This window comes from Mus pahari, chromosome 10 (genome assembly GCF_900095145.1).
Source record: "Mus pahari chromosome 10, PAHARI_EIJ_v1.1, whole genome shotgun sequence".
NCBI lineage: Eukaryota > Metazoa > Chordata > Mammalia > Rodentia > Muridae > Mus > Mus pahari.
In genome coordinates, this window is record NC_034599.1 from 38683650 (window position 1) to 38690087 (window position 6438).

Genomic DNA, 6438 nt, shown 5'->3' on the forward strand with positions numbered 1-6438 from the left:
CAGATCCATGTTAGGAATGAAAACTGCTGAGGGAATGTAGCCTACAATATGTGAGACTCGGGGTTCAACCCCCAATACTGCTAAGCAAACAAACAAAACAGTGTAAGTCGCCTAGGAATAGTCACTCAAACCAAATGTGCCTTTACCATTTTATCAGGAGTTACACTGTAATCGCTTTTCAGCCTGTTGGCTAAGATCAAGTGAAGAATTACATTCTAAGTCATTCTCTCTTCTGGCAGAAAAACACAGACAGGGATGTTCTTTGTTATTATATTTCTAGTAGTGAAACATAAGCAGTCCAAATGTCCAAGACAGGGAAAGAATTAAATGTGTATGCAAATATATAAATGCATATGCAAATACACGATATGCATATGCAATAGAATATTATTTAGCAGTTAAAATGAGTTAGCTGCAGGGGAAATCACTTGAAATAACTTCAACTCCTATTTTTAAGTGAAGAGCAAGCCACACATATCGTACGTACCATATTTTGCCATTTATGTTTTTTTTTTTTAAAAAGCATCCCACATTTCTATTTGTGTTTATATGTAAAATGCATGTGCAGCTGTCTGGAAGGGCTTGCACCATTCCCGGGGAACCAATAGGAAACGACAAGCAAGTGGTATGGGGGATGGAGTTAGAATTTATTTATGCTGCAGGAATCTTTCAAGCACTCCTATGCATCTCCTGTGAGGTTAAAGGCACTTAAAAAAAAAAAAAAAGATTTATCTATTACTATATGTAAATACACTGTAGCTGTCTTCAGACACCCCAGAAGAGGGCATCAGATCTCATCATGGATGGTTGTGAGTCATCATGTGGTTGCTGGGATTTGAACTCATGACCTTCAGAAGGGCAGTTGGCGCTCTTAACCGCTGAGCCATCTCTCCTGCCCTAAAGGCACTTTTAAACCTCCAGTTTATCCACTGTGCTTAGGCAGAGGATATGGGGGATGCATGCCATGGTTCACTCACTTTTGACTCTCCCATCACAGAAAAGGCAGATTCTAGCCTCTGGTCAGGGCTTCCTTGGAAACCTAGACCATACTGTGGACTTTCAGGAAGCCCCCAACGTCGAAATTGTGCCTCTGCCAGCTCTGAGATGTCAGTCACATGAACATCCCTAAGCCTCTGTGTTCCTGTCTGTCAAGACTGCTAACTAACAGAACACTTATCTTGCTCAGTCCCTCTAAACAAAGGGGCATTAAAATTCCTGGGGTTTGACCGGCCTTGGTGCTGCACCCCTTTTTATTTTTTATTTTCTAACTTTCTATTGGTTCTTTTGGGAATTTCACATCGTGCACCCCAGGGCATGGGGGATGCACGCCATGGTTCACTCACTTTTGACTCCCCATCCCTTTGTAAGTGCTCTTGCAGGTTCCCAAAGGAAAAAAACCAAACCAAACCAAAACAAAACAAAACAAAAAACCCATCTTGTCATGGAAGCTGTAGTGTGTCACACAGTATACCTACCCCTTCGTCCCCACGTTTTTATTTACGAATGTTCAGATGAGTCACTGGTGTGACCTGAGGTCTCTGACTTCTGGTAAATGCTCTATACCTATCCTAACCAGAACTCCTCTCAGCTATCCTGTTGCTGTGTCAGAGAGATCCTGCAATTTTCCATCTGCAGCACTGGCTTCTTTATGCACTCCAGCAGACCATAGATGGGTAGATGTTGGGGTGAGCCAGCCCTGGATCTGGGCCGGGGTGGCATCTGAGCTGGTCAGCCCCCCAGCTCTCCCACATCTACGCCACCAGGTCTCTAGGACTGCTCCAGCCAGCTCACCCAGTGCTGTAGCCAACAAGGGTGCAGGACCAGCTCTCCTGTATGCTGTTAGGTGTGTGTGTGTGGAGGGGGGAAGAGGTGCATCATGAGTGGTTCATGCCTTTAATCCCAGCAGAGGCAGAGGCAGGCAGATCTCTTAGTTTGAGGCCAGTCTAGCCTACAGAGAAGTTACAGGAAAGCCAGGGCTACACAGAGAAACCCTATCTTGAAAAGCCAAAAAAAAAAAAAAAAGGAAAATAATTCTTATAATTCTTAGGCTTAGGTTGGTGTGATGGTTTGTATATGCCTGGCCCAGGGCATGGCACCATTAGGAGGTGTGGCCTTGGCCTTGTTAAAATAGGTGTGTCACTGTGGGCGTGGGCTCTAAACCCTCATCCTAGCTGTCCTGGGAGTCAGTCTTCTCCTAGTAGCCTAGGAGAAGATCTAGAACTCTCACCTTCTCCAACACCATGCCTGCCTGGATGCTGCCATGCTCCCGTCTTGATGATAAAGGACTGAAGCCCTGAACCTTTAAGCCAGCCCCAATTAAATGTTGTCCTTATGAGAGTTGCCTTGGTCATGGTGTCTGTTCACAGCAGTAAAACCCTAACTACGACAGCAGGGGAGGTAGGTGGCTCAGTGGGTAAAGTACTTGTCATATACTTATGATGACCTGAGTCTGAGTCCCTGGAACCCACATAAACCATGTAGCACACTCTAGGTACTATAGTGTACACCTGCAATTTCAGCATACCTACTGTGAGATGGGTGGAAGAGACAAAAGAATCCCTTAAAGCCAGCTGCTCTAGCAGGGGCGAACGTTTGCCCCAGTGTAAAACAAGGTGGAAGGCGAGGGCTCACACCTGGTTCACCTTTGCCTCCCAGATCTACAGGTTTTTTGGGTGTTTGCTCTTCTGAAGAAGCCTGAGGGCTCCTTGCAGAACCTGGATTGCAGAGCAGTCCTGTCCAGTTGTCATCCCTATCTGCCCCTCACCCCCGTCCCTTACCCTCCCTGTCCCTGTCCCCCTTCCTCTACTCGGTGTTTCCAGCCTCACACGGGTCTTTCTCACTAGCTGTGGAATAAACTCAGCTTCACCCCCTTATGTCTTTGTCTTTCCGGTCCCATCTCACACCTGTTAGCGAACAGCACAGGCTGCCTCTGTCCCCAGGGGTGCAGCCTGCCAAGGTTAGATTGGCGCTTCCTCTGCCTGTTTCATCAGAAGCCAGCGAGGCACCATCCTCTGGATCGCACATTGAACGATGCTTTACCCCTCTCCTCTTTAGGGCTGGGCCTCTCTTTACACAATCTCTACGCAGCGCTAACTACTCAGGCTTCCCTCCCCTCGTCCCCACAACCCCATCCCTGACAAAAGGGAGGGAGGGACAGAGAGACAAATCTCTTCTCCCTGCTCCCTGTCTGCTGGCCAGCAGGGCCATCCTGTCTAGTCTCAGGAGGTGAAGTCATGATGGGAGACTGAGAGGCAATGTCCTGGCCAAATGCCCTCCTGCTCTCTCCGCTCCACTTATCAGCTCCGTGCCACGGAGAGCATGTCATCAGAAGCCTGGTGTGTCTCTGGTTCTCTGCTTGGGACTGCGGAAAGCAGAAGTCCAGGAATACTAAATGCAAGTTTCCCAGGTCTTCTCCGTCCCTCTTTCCCTCCCTGCTCCCTAGGAGGCTCCAAAACCACAAGCCCAGCAGTGTGTGCAAACAGGCAGGCACCACCCTCCAGGAGCCACCTGCCGCGGCTGAAGATTGCTCTGAGGTTCTGCTCTGCAGCCCCTGCCTGCCTGGGGCCCGAGACACCTGGATCTTCCCTGCCTTGTTTCTAAAGATATCCAAGAAGAAAAAAAAAAGATTCAGTCACCTTCATTGGCCTTTAAGAGAAGCCCAAGGCTTCCTGGCTGCATCTCCTCACCACACATTGCTCCCTTGCATTTCCACTGTCTTCATGGAAAAGAATGTCAGCCATAGAACCAACTTCACTATCTTGGGGTATTGTTGCTGCTGCTGCTGCTGCTGCTGCTGCTGCTGCTGCTGCTGCTGCTGCTGCTACTGTTGTTGTTGTTGCATCTCTGCTGTCCCCTGCCACACTGTACCACCTGCACCTAAAATCTCTGCACTTGACACAGTATGGGCACATATTAGATATGCATGGATGGAAACATGGATAGACAGCCAGGCAGAAAGCCTCCTTCCAAGGACCAAATGCTCATGACACCTCAAAACTCCTATAGTGGAATAATAACCCCAGGGCTATGATGTTCAGAGGTGGAGCCTTCTTTACGTGATCAACGTCATGACAGGAGTGGCTTCTTGAACCAGAGTTGCGCCCCACACACACCCCCAGAGACCCCCCTCATGCCTTTTCTGTGCTGATGTACTGAGAAGAGAGTGGTGTGTACCCGGAAGCAGACCTTCCCCAGACAAGCAATCTATTGTCACCTGGGTCAGGGACTTCCAAGCCTGCAGAGTCCAGATGTATAATTCTAGGTGGTTTCTAGTTGTCTAGGCCCCACTACTCCACTGCAGTAGCCCAGACAAACCAAGACATTTTCCTTGCTGGTCCTGCCCCAGTTCTAAGAAGTCAGAGCACAGAATATCCCTCCTGTTTCCCAGAGTTCAGCAGTCATAACCCTGCCGGCCTGTGTGTTATTTATAGCCAGGTGTCTTCACAACCATCCATGCGTTTGAAAGGCTTATCTTATAGGGACACCCAAGCTTCTAAGAGCAGAATGAAAATTTTGAACCTCAGAATAAAAATTTGAACCAACCTGCAATTTCAGCTTCTCTCCCCTTCCCTCATCTTCCCTAGCATCTTGGACAAGGCAGGCACGCTACCACAAGAGTAACTAACACCTAGCCCCGCACGTTTCTCAGACGGTGCCTTGTAGAGGTTACTGAGTGCAGCCATGAGCCTATGAGCCTGAACCTCCACAGAACAGGGTCAGATTATCACCATGATAGCTTACCAAGACCGGTATGACAGTCTACATACGGAGACCTGTGAACCCATGCACACTGAGACCAGTGTCTCCCTTCCCCCCCACTCACTTAGTTTGATGGTTATGGTAGGGTATACAAGCTACACTGACTCTCAGGGGCTCAGACCATTGCCAAGAATCTCTTACAACATGTTTCTCCCAAGCACATACTCATTTCTCACAAAGCAAGCAAATGGGAACCCTGAAACCAACCTTGTGGGTTCGTTACTCTGACTTGAAAACAAGGTGCTCAATGAACATGCTCAAGACTCTCTGGCTAGTCACCCCCGCTGGAGTCCCTAGGCTGGTGGGAGAGAGCGTGGTCGAGGGTCGTTGTGTGCCTACCAGAGTGAGAACAGTCGGATAAGGAGTTCTGAGGCAGAGGGAGCCTGCTGCTGATCCACAGAGGGGTGGGAGAGACAGTAGAGCTCGGCCCTCCTCAGAGGCCAAAGGCAGTAAGATTGGGTGTTATTTACCGATTACGGCCTTCTTAGGACTTTTACTAACATTCAGCCCTTACCTCTAAGCAATCCCCTCTACCTTTCATGGCCAATTCACTGTCCTCGGTCATTTCATCAAACATATTTCTCACTGTGATAAGGCAGCCCGATGTGAGCTGTGAGGGCCCCCTCCCCCACATGCCCCCTTGTCTTTCTTTCCTTCATCTCCACCCCACCCCCCACCCCACCCCACAACAAAGCAATGCATCACAGAAGAATAGGAAAGGAAGGAGTGGCCCGGAAGGAGTTAAACTCACCCAGGAAATAAATACTGTGAATTCTGTGCCCTATTCAAGGAATAAGCTGTGATTAAATGACAGATAATTTATTTTTGCTTTTGAAGGAGTTGGGGGTCTTCAAAATGCAAATGGAAAGGCAATCACATGCCCGGAATTGTGAACACAGAAAATAAAAAAAAAAAATTTTAATGAAGATTCAAAGTAAAATAAATAATGAAAGAAGAAAGTCCCACCTCAAAGCCTGACCCTCCGAGGGCCCCTCCCTCTGCCTGATCCAGACCACTGCATGCTGAGCGGAGACCCCAGGTGAAGACCAGCAAAAAGACGGCAGCCTAATGGCGGTGCCCTCTCTCCCTCCCCTCTCTCACATCTGACTTATCTTCTAATGAGGGTAAAAATGTGCTGTGTCTTGATTAGAGAGAAATCAGAAGGCTCCTTCACTGTCACACTGAACTGAGTTAGGGCACACATGGGGGACTGTGGCATGAAGGCCACCTCCTCCTGAGTTGCTCTGGCAGTCTCCCTCGTTGCTGGGAGCACACAGGTAGCACACACACATAACCAGCCAGTGCGGCTGCATGGCAGAGGGTACAAGGCAGAAAGCGACTGTGGTCTCATCGCTGTGGGCGTTAAATCTTTCATTTATAAAATAGAACTGGGGACTTAACGGAGCGGCAGAGCACGTAGAAGACACAAGACCCTAGGGGTCCATTCCTAGGGTAAACAAATTGACAAACACCCTTGAGCTCATCCACTGCCAATGCCTCTGACCCTTGTCCCATGGAATACTCCAGGCCTGCTCAGGCTGTATCCTTGAGGAGCCTGGTAACAGGAACACTACTTGTCATTGTGTCTTCTTCTTCTTCTTCTTCTTCTTCTTCTTCTTCTTCTTCTTCTTCTTCTTCTTCTTCTTCTTCTTCTTCTTCTTCTTCTTCTTCTTCTTCTTC